Source organism: Lolium rigidum, chromosome 4 (genome assembly GCF_022539505.1).
Source record: "Lolium rigidum isolate FL_2022 chromosome 4, APGP_CSIRO_Lrig_0.1, whole genome shotgun sequence".
In the NCBI taxonomy this organism is placed as follows: domain Eukaryota; kingdom Viridiplantae; phylum Streptophyta; class Magnoliopsida; order Poales; family Poaceae; genus Lolium; species Lolium rigidum.
Genome location: NC_061511.1, coordinates 48,325,290 through 48,335,873, shown reverse-complemented (window position 1 = coordinate 48,335,873; position 10,584 = coordinate 48,325,290). Strand labels below are relative to the sequence as shown.

General features: G+C 44.6%; 1 pseudogene; it reads left to right on the top strand.

Moving 5' to 3' along the window:
• Positions 1 to 7,462: 7,462 nt before the first annotated feature.
• LOC124646403 lies at positions 7,463 to 10,021 on the top strand (annotated as a pseudogene).
• The last annotated feature ends 563 nt before the right edge of the window (positions 10,022 to 10,584 follow it).

Genomic DNA, 10,584 nt, shown 5'->3' with positions numbered 1-10,584 from the left:
TAGCATGGAACATAAGAAATTATCGATACGTTGGAGACGTATCAGCATCCCCAAGCTTAGTTACGCTCGTCCCGAGCAGGTAAAACGATAACAAAGATAATTTCTGAAGTGACATGCCATCATAATCTTGATCATACTATTGTAAGCATATGAGATGAATGCAGCGATCAAAACAATGGTAATGACATGAGTAAACAAGTGAATCATAAAGCAAAGACTTTTCATGAATAGTACTTCAAGACAAGCATCAATAAGTCTTGCATAAAAGTTAACTCATAAAGCAATAATTCAAAGTAGAGGTATTGAAGCAACACAAAGGAAGATTAAGTTTCAGCGGTTGCTTTCAACTTTCAACATGCATATCTCATGGATAATTGTCAACATAGAGTAATATAACAAATGCAATAAGCAAGTATGTAGGAATCAATGCACAGTTCACACAAGTGTTTGCTTCTTGAGGTAGAGAGAAATAGGTGAACTGACTCAACATAAAAGTAAGAGAATGGTCCTTCAAAGAGGAAAGCATCGATTGCTATATTTGTGCTAGAGCTTTTATTTTGAAAACATAAAGAGAGCATAAAAGTAAAATTTTGAGAGGTGTTTGTTGTTGTCAACGAATGGTAGTGGGCACTCTAACTACCTCATCAACCAGACTTTCAAGAGCGGCTCCCATGAAGGACGTTATCTCTACCAGCAAGGTAGATCATCCCTCTTCTCTTTTGTTTACACATGTACTTTAGTTTAGTTTTTCTTTATTTATGGATGACACTCCTCCCAACCTTTTGCTTACACAAGCCATGGCTAACCGAATCCTCGGGTGCCTTCCATCATTCACATACCATGGAGGAGTGTCTATTTGCAAAATTAAGTTGCTTACTCGATGAATCGAGCAAAACATGTGAAGAGAATTATTAATGAAAGTTAATTAATTGAGGCTGGGAACCTCATTGCCGGCTCTTTTTGCAAAATTATTGGATAAGCGGATGAAGCCACTAGTCCATTGTGAAAGTCTCGTCAAAAGTAAATGACAAGATCGAAAGATAAAACACCACATACTTCCTCATGAGCTATAAAACATTGACACAAATAAGAGGTAATAACTTTTGAATTGTTTAAAGGTAGCACTCAAGCAATTTACTTTGGAATGGCGGAGAAATACCATGTAGTAGGTAGGTATGGTGGACACAAATGGCATAGTGGTTGGCTCAAGGATTTTGGATGCATGAGAAGTATTCCCTCTCGATACAAGGTTTAGGCTAGCAAGGTTATTTGAAACAAACACAAGGATGAACCGGTGCAGCAAAACTCACATAAAAGACATATTGTAAACATTATAAGACTCTACACCGTCTTCCTTGTTGTTCAAAACTCAATACTAGAAATTATCTAGACCTTAGAGAGACCAAATATGCAAATCAAATTTTAGCAAGCTCTATGTATTTCTTCATTAATGGGTGCAAAGTATATGATGCAAGAGCTTAAACATGAGCACAACAATTGCCAAGTATCACATTATCCAAGACATTTTACCAATTACTACATGTAGCATTTTTCCAATTCCAACCATATAACAATTTAACGAAGAGGAAACTTCGCCATGAATATTATGAGCTAAGAACACATGTGTTCATACGAACCAGCGGAGCGTGTCTCTCTCCCACACAAGGATGAACTTATTCAGAGAACTAAGATAACAAAACAAAAACAAAAATAAAAGCACACAGACGCTCCAAGTAAAATACATAGGATGTGACTGAATAAAAATATAGTTTCACTAGAAGAAACCCGATAAGTTGTCGATGAAGAAGGGGATGCCTTGGGCATCCCCAAGCTTAGATGCTTGAGTCTTCTTAAAATATGCAGGGATGAACCACCGGGGCATCCCCAAGCTTAGACCTTTCACTCTTCTCGATCACATTATATCACCCTCTTCTATTGACCCTTGAAAACTTCCTTCACACCAAACTTCAAGCAAACTCATTAGAGGGTTAGTACACAATCAAAATTCACATGTTCAGAGGTGACACAATCATTCTCAACACTTCTGGACATTGCACAAAACTTCTGAAAGTTAATGGAACAAAGAAACTCATTCAACTTAACAAAAGCGGCAATGCGAAATAAAAGGCAGAATCTGTCAAAAACAGAACAGTCCGTAAAGACGAATTTTAAGATGGCACCAGACTTGCTCAAATGGAAAAACTCAAAACTAATGAAAGTTGCGTACATATCTGAGGATCACGCTCGTAAATTGGCAGATTTTTTCGAATTTTCTACAGAGGACTGTGCCCAGATTCGTGACAGACAGCAATGCTGTTTCTGCGCAGCGATCCCAAATATAACATCAACTTTGACATAGAAACTTTACTTGGCACAACAAAACACAAAACTAAGATAAGGAGAGGTTGCTACAGTAGTAAACAACTTCCAAGACACAAATATAAAACAAAGTACTGTAGTAAAAAAACACATGGGTTATCTCCCAAGAAGTTCTTTCTTTATAGCCATTAAGATGGGCTCAGCAGATTCAATGATGCACTCGCAAGAAATAGTATTTGAAGCAAAAGAGAGCATCAAGAGGCAAATTCAAAACACATTTAAGTCTAACATGCTTCCTATGCATAAGAATCTTGTAAATAAACAAGTTCATGAAGAGCAAAGTAACAAGCATAGGAAGATAAAACAAGTGTAGCTTCAAAAATTTCAGCACATAGAGAGGTGTTTTAGTAACATGAAAATTTCTACAACCATATTTTCCTCTCTCATAATAACTTTCAGTAGCATCATGAGCAAACTCAACAATATAACTATCACATAAAGCATTCTTATCATGAGTCTCATGCATAAAATAATTACTACTCCCAACATAAGCATAGTCATTCTTATTAATTGTAGTGGGAGCAAATTCAACAAAGTAGCTATCAAATATAGGAGGTATATTGTAATCATAATCAAATTTATCCTCCATAACAGGTGGTAACAAAAGACTACTATCATTATAATCATCATAAATAGGAGGCAAAGTATCATCAAAGTAAATTTTCTCCTCAATGCTTGGGGGACTAAAAATATCATGCTCATCAAAGCCAGCTTCCCCAAGCTTAGAATTTTCCATAGCATTAGCAACAATGGTGTTCAAAGCATTCATACTAATAACATTCCCATTATCATGCATATAAAGTTCCATGGGTTTTTTAATTCTCTCTTCAAACACATCATGTCCTAATTCAAGATAAAGTTCATAAAGATCTCTCAAATTTTTGTTGTTTTCCATTATGCCTAACTAGTGTAAACAAGAAACCAAATGTCGCAATTGCAGAGTCTAAAGGAAATAGCTTCGAGTACTTACAACGGCGCCGGGAAATAGCTTAGTAGCCAAGATCCGGAGTGTGAGTACCTTTTACCTTTCCTCCCCGGCAACGGCGCCAGAAAAGTGCTTGATGCGTAGTTGACGAGGGAGGAAAAGTGCTTAGTTGCCGGGCTTGCCAATGTGTGAGTGTCGTTTACCTTCCCTCCCCGGCAACGGCGCCAGAAAAGTAGCTTGATGTCTACGTTCCCCCTCCTTTCCTGTAGACAGTGTTGGGCCTCCAAGTGCAGAGGTTTGTAGAACAGCAGCAAGTTTTCCCTTAAGTGGATCACCCAAGGTTTATCGAACTCAGGGAGGAAGAGGTCAAAGATATCCCTCTCATGCAACCCTGCAACCACAAAGCAAGAAGTCTCTTGTGTCCCCAACACACCAAATAGGTGCACTAGTTCGGCGAAGAGATAGTGAAATACAGGTGGTATGAATATATATGAGCAGTAGCAACGGTGCCAGAAAAATAGCTTGTCTGGCGTGTAGTTGATGGTGGTAGTATTGCAGCAGTAGTAACGCGATAAAACAAGTAAACAAGCAGTAGTAACTCAGCAGTATTTAGGAACAAGGCCTAGGGATTACACTTTCACTAGTGGACACTCTCAACATTGATCACATAACAGAATAGATAAATGCATACTCTACACTTTTGTTGGATGATGAACACATTGCGTAGGATTACACGAACCCTCAATGCCGGAGTTAACAAGCTCCACAATAATGCTCATGTTTAAGTAACCTTAAGTGTAAGATAGATCAAAACGACTAAACCAAGTACTAGCATAGCATGCACACTCGTCACCTTCATGCATATGTAGGAGGAATAGATCACATCAATATTATCATAGCAATAGTTAACTTCGCAATCTACAAGAGATCATGATCATAGCATAAACCAAGTACTAACACGGTGCACGCACTGTCACCTTTGCACACATGCGGAGGAATAAAAACTACTTTAATAACACATCACTAGAGTAGCACATAGATAGTAGTGATACAAAACTCATATGAATCTCAATCATGTAAAGCAGCTCATGAGATCATTGTATTGAGGTACATAGGAGAGAGATTAACCACATAGCTACCGGTACAGCCCCGAGCCTCAATGGAGAACTACTCCCTCTTCATGGGAGCAAGCAGCGGTGATGAAGATGGCGGTGGAGATGGCAGCGGTGTCGATGGAGAAGCCTTCCGGGGGCACTTCCCCGCTCCGGCAGGGTGCCGGAACAGAGACTCCTGTCCCCCAGATCTTGGCTTCGCGATGACGGCGGCTCTGGAACTTTTCTCGTATCGTGGCTTTCTCCGTAAGGGTTTTCGATGCAGGGGCTTTATATAGGCGAAGAGGCGGCGCAGGAGGGCTGACGAGGCGACCACACCATAGGGTGGCGCGGCCAGGGCCTGGGCCGCGCCACCATGTCATCTGGGCCCACCAGGGCCCCCCTCTGGCGGTTCTCGGGTGTTCTGGATGCTTCCGGGCAAAATAGGAACCTGGGCGTTGATTTCGTCCAATTCCGAGAATATTTCGTTACTAGGATTTCTGAAACCAAAAACAGCAGAAAACGGAAGCGGCACTTCGGCATCTTGTTAATAGGTTAGTTCCAGAAAACGCATAAATATGACATATAATGTGCATAAAACATGTAGGTATCATCAATAAAGTAGCATGGAACATAAGAAATTATCGATACGTTGGAGACGTATCAGTAAGCAACTTAAATTTGCAAATAGACACTCCTCCATGGTATGTGAATGTTGGAAGGCACCCGAGGATTCGGTTAGCCATGGTTTGTGTAAGCAAAAGGTTGGGAGGAGTGTCATCCATAAATAAAGAAAAACTAAACTAAAGTACATGTGTAAACAAAAGAGAAGAGGGATGATCTACCTTGCTGGTAGAGATAACGTCCTTCATGGGAGCCGCTCTTGAAAGTCTGGTTGATGAGGTAGTTAGAGTGCCCACTATCATTCGTTGACAACAACAAACACCTCTCAAAACTTTATTTTTATGCTCTCTTTATGATTTCAAAACCAAAGCTCTAGCACAAATATAGCAATCGATGCTTTCCTCTTTGAAGGACCATTCTTTTACCTTTATGTTGAGTCAGTTCACCTATTTCTCTCCATCCCAAGAAGCAAACACTTGTGTGAACTGTGCATTGATTCTTACATACTTGCTTATTGCATTTGTTATATTACTCTATGTTGACAATTATCCATGAGATATACATGTTACAAGTTGAAAGCAACCGCTGAAACTTAATCTTCCTTTGTGTTGCTTCAATACCTTTACTTTGATTTATTGCTTTATGAGTTAACTCTTATGCAAGACTTATTGATGCTTGTCTTGAAAGTACTATTCATGAAAAGTCTTTGCTTTATGATTCATTTGTTTACTCATGTCATTACCATTGTTTTGATCGCTGCATTCATTACATATGTTTACAAATAGTATGATCAAGATTATGATGGCATGTCACTTCAGAAATTATCTTTGTTATCGTTTTACCCGCTCGGGACGAGCGGAACTAAGCTTGGGGATGCTGATACGTCTCCAACGTATCGATAATTTCTTATGTTCCATGCTACTTTATTGATGATACCTACATGTTTTATGCACATTATATGTCGTATTTACGCATTTTCCGGAACTAACCTATTAACAAGATGCCGAAGTGCCGGTTCCTGTTTTCTCGCTGTTTTTGGTTTCAGAAATCCTAGTAACGAAATATTCTCGGAATTGGACGAAATCAACGCCCGGGTTCCTATTTTGCCCGGAAGCATCCGGAACACCCGAGAGCCGCCGGGGGGGGCCCTGTGGGCCCCAGATGATAGGGTGGCGCGGCCAGGGCCTGGGCCGCGCCCCCCTATGGTGTGGTCGCCCCTTCGACCCTCCGACGCTGCCCTTTCGCCTATATAAAGCCCCTGCATCGAAAACCCTTACGGAGGAAGCCACGGTACGCGAAACCTTCCAGAGCCGCCGCCATCGCGAAGCCAAGATCTGGGGGACAGGAGTCTCTGTTCCGGCACCTGCCGGACGGGGAAGTGCCCCGGAAGGCTTCTCCATCGACACCGCTGCCATCTCCACCGCCATCTTCATCACCGCTGCTGCTCCCATGAAGAGGGAGTAGTTCTCCATCGAGGCTCGGGGCTGCATGCGGTAGCTATGTGGTTAATCTCTCTCCTATGTACTTCAATACAATGATCTCATGAGCTGCCTTCCATGATTGAGATTCATATGAGTTTTGTATCACTACTATCTATGTGCTACTCTAGTGATGTTATTAAAGTAGTTCTATTCCTCCTGCACGTGTGTAAAGGTGACAGTGTGTGCACCGTGTTAGTACTTGGTTTATGCTATGATCATGATCTCTTGTAGATTGCGAAGTTAACTATTGCTATGATAATATTGATGTGATCTATTCCTCCTACATATGCATGAAGGTGACGAGTGTGCATGCTATGTTAGTACTTGGTTTAGTCTTTTGATCTATCTTACACTATAAGGTTACTAAAATATGAACATTAATTGTGGAGCTTGTTAACTCCAGCATTGAGGGTTCGTGTAATCCTACGCAATGTGTTCATCATTCAACAAAAGAGTGTAGAGTATGCATTTATCTATTCTGTTATGTGATCAATGTTGAGAGTGTCCACTAGTGAAAGTCTATTCCCTAGGCCTTGTTCCTAAATATCTGCTATCGTTGCTTGTTTCTTGTTTTACTCGCGTTACTACTACTCGTGTTACTACTCGCTTGTTTACTTCCTGCAATATTACTACCATCAACCGCACGCCAGCGAGCTATTTTCACGGCGCCGTACTACTGCTCATATTCATTCATACCACTTGTATTTCACTATCTCTTCGCCGAACTAGTGCACCTATTAGGTGTGTTGGGGACACAAGAGACTTCTTGCTTTGTGGTTGCGGGGTTGCATGAGAGGGATATCTTTGACCTCTTCCTCCCTGAGTTCGATAAACCTTGGGTAATCCACTTAAGAGAAACTTGCTGCTGTTCTACAAACCTCTGCTCTTGGAGGCCCAACACTGTCTACAAGAATAGAAGCACCCGTAGACATCACCCGGCATCAGCAGGGCGTGTGGGCGCGATGATAATGTGGCACGACCTGTACATGGTGATGTCCGCCGTGGTGCCGCTGTACGTGGCGATGGTACTGGCCTACGGGTCCGTGCGTTGGTGGGCCGTCATCACCCCCGAGCAGTGCGCCGGCATCAGCCGCTTCGTGGCCGTCTTCGCCGTGCCGCTCCTCGTCTTCAAGGTCATCTCCGCCAGCGACCTCTACGCCATGGACCTCCGCTTCGCCGCGGCCGACACCCTCCAGAAGCTCCTCGTCCTCGCCGCGCTCGCCGTCTGGTGTCGCCTCGCCCCCGCGCGCTACGGCCCGTTCGCCGGGCTGGACTGGTCCATCACGCTCTTCTCCCTGTCCACTCTAACCAACTCGCTCATCGTCGGCATCCCGCTCATCGCCCCCATGTACGGGCCGCATGCTGGCCACCTCGTGGTGCAGCTCGTTGTGCTCCAGTGCCTCGTCTGGTACAACTTGCTCATCCTCCTCTTCGAGTTCCGCGCCACGCGGGTGCTCGTCGCGGGGAGGTTTCCGGTGAGCCTCGCCACCGTGTGCGTCGACCCAGAAGTCGCGTCGCTCGACGAAAGCACAGCAGAGGTCGCACCAGACGGGAACGGGACCGTGGGGGTCAAGACCGAGGCCGCCGTGCAGGAGGCCGGCACGACGGTGGAGGCCAAGGACGGCAGCGGCGCGACGCCACCGTTTGTCCTGATGCTCCAGCTCATCCTGCCGATCATGTGGCGGTGTGGCGCAGGCTTATACGGAACCCAAACACGTTTGCCTGCGTCCTCGGCCTCGCTTGGTCACTCATCAAATTCCGGTAACTCATTTCTCCTTCGATCCTCACTTGCTCATCGTGCTCAAGTCACTCATGCCTGTTTGCTGCAGATTCCACCTCACCATGCCGGCCATCGTGGCCAACTCCATCTCCATCCTCTCCGACGCTGGGCTGGGGATGGCCATGTTCAGCCTCGGACTGTCCATGGCTATGCCGCCCAACATCATCACCGCCGGCAACAACACCGTCACGGCTGCCACCATGGTCGTCCGGTTTTTCCTCGGCCCCGCGGTCATGGCGATCGCCTTCGCCGCCGTCGGCCTCCGAGGCACGCTGCTGCGCATCGCCATTGTCCAAGTACGTACGTGTCTCCCCGTCGGTATGGCCGTGCCATTCTTGGCTCATCTTTCCAAGACATCCACTAACGTGGCATCATGCTGCGCCGGTCATTCCTCCCCTTTCTTTCTCTCTCTTCTCTACAGTACCGTTGAGAGTCTTTTCTCTCTCCCAAGCTCTCCTCCAACTCAAATCCGGCGGCGCTGCCGCTCGGAGGAGAGAAGGATGGGATGCTTGGCTTGTTCAGAGTAGGAGTAGATGTTTTGGCTGCATGCCAGTTGTGGGCTTTATGCCCGTAGTTTGGGATGGAGCTTTGGATCTTGGCCAGATCTGGAGCAGTTTAGGGATCTTCTTCCTCTCCTTCTTGCTTCTCTGGTTGGAGCTGGAGGCGGCGGAGAAGAACCACGTTCCCATCAATAAGGCTTTGGTCCGTGGCCACCGTTCAGTGGGGAGTCGAGGTGCTGAGGAGTTTCTTCTAGCCGGCCATGGTGGTGAGGGGAAGAAGCAACTTGGTGCCTCTGTCTGGGCATCTGGAAGGTGGCAGGGAAGATCCATGCTGCAGCTCGGAGAGAATCACGCGGTGGCCATGATTGCCATCGTGATCTGTGGCCGAAGAGGCGGCCTCTCCAAGCGCCGATTAGGCGTTTCTTCAACCTCCATTAAGGAGGCCTTTTCTGAAGCTCCATGCCGGAATTCAGCGGCTTCGCGCCGCCAAGTGGTTCGTCCCCGGCGGTGTCAAGACGGCCGGCGATGGTGGCTTGCATCTGGTGGAGAGGACCCAGGACTTGATTGCTTTTCTTTCATGTGTTTCAGGGTCCTTAGCGAAAGTTTCCAGGACTGCAATGTATTTTCTCTTTTCTTTCAAGGTCCTGCTTGTAAAATGTACCCACCGACGTTTCAATGAATGCAGCTCTCGGGGTCCTTCGAGACCCCTCTCCCTGTTCAAAAAAAAAACGTGGCATCATGCTGCTATATGTGTAGGCCGCCATTGATCGTGCCGTTCGTCTTCGCCAAAGAGTACAATCTCCATGCCGCAATTCTTTGCACCGGGTATAAGTCAATCAAGAAGCATCTGAAATAAGTACTGTATAAAAAAAGTGCTCCATTTTTAATTACTTCCGTAACGAAAACAGACAACTATAAAAAAACAAAAGAGAAGGGGCAGTTAAATTATTTAGTATGATCTAATATTAATTTTCTCTGAAATTATTTTGAATCAAACCTGCAATATCGAGGATACAAATATTTCAGTACCCACTAAAATTTTGATTTTTTTTCCTGAAATCTGGACCCTCACCTGAAATGATCTTCCAAACAAAAGTTATCTGATGAGGGTCCAGATAACTTTTGAATTTTGAATTTAACTTTCTATTTACATATTTTTACCCCATTGCAGGGTCATATTTAGCACTCTAATAGCTCTTCCGATCGTCCTCGTCTACTACATAATTCTTGGGCTGCTATAACCGGCAGTTGCTTTTATGAACGCACTCATATATGTGCATTCTAGTTTTTTTTTTGAGGAAAACATTTAAACTTTATTGATCAAATAATCATAATGTCATTACACAGAATCTCACGGATACAATCCGGAGCAACACCACGCCACACCAAGCAACATAAAGATTCACTCATCTTGGCCACCGTATGAGCGGCGACATTCAAACCAGGAAGAACATGTCTGATGGAGCATGAAGCAAAGGATGCCATCATTTTTCTGATATCATATATAACCGGACCGCACAGAGATCGGTCATCCTCCATAGAATTAACCCGATTTACCACAGAGAGGCAATCAGAATTGATGATGATTTTTTCAAAACCTTCGTCTTTTGCAAGAGTGATTGCTCGCCTCATCGCAAGCGCTTCAGCAATTTCTGGCTTCGTAACCCCCTCCATATGCTCACTGCATGCAACTAAACATTGGCCACTGTTGTCTCGGATCACGATGCCCACTCCCATTCGACGATTGTTAGAGAAGATCGCTGCATCAACATTAACTAGAACCGTGCCAGCCGGCGGCGGAGAC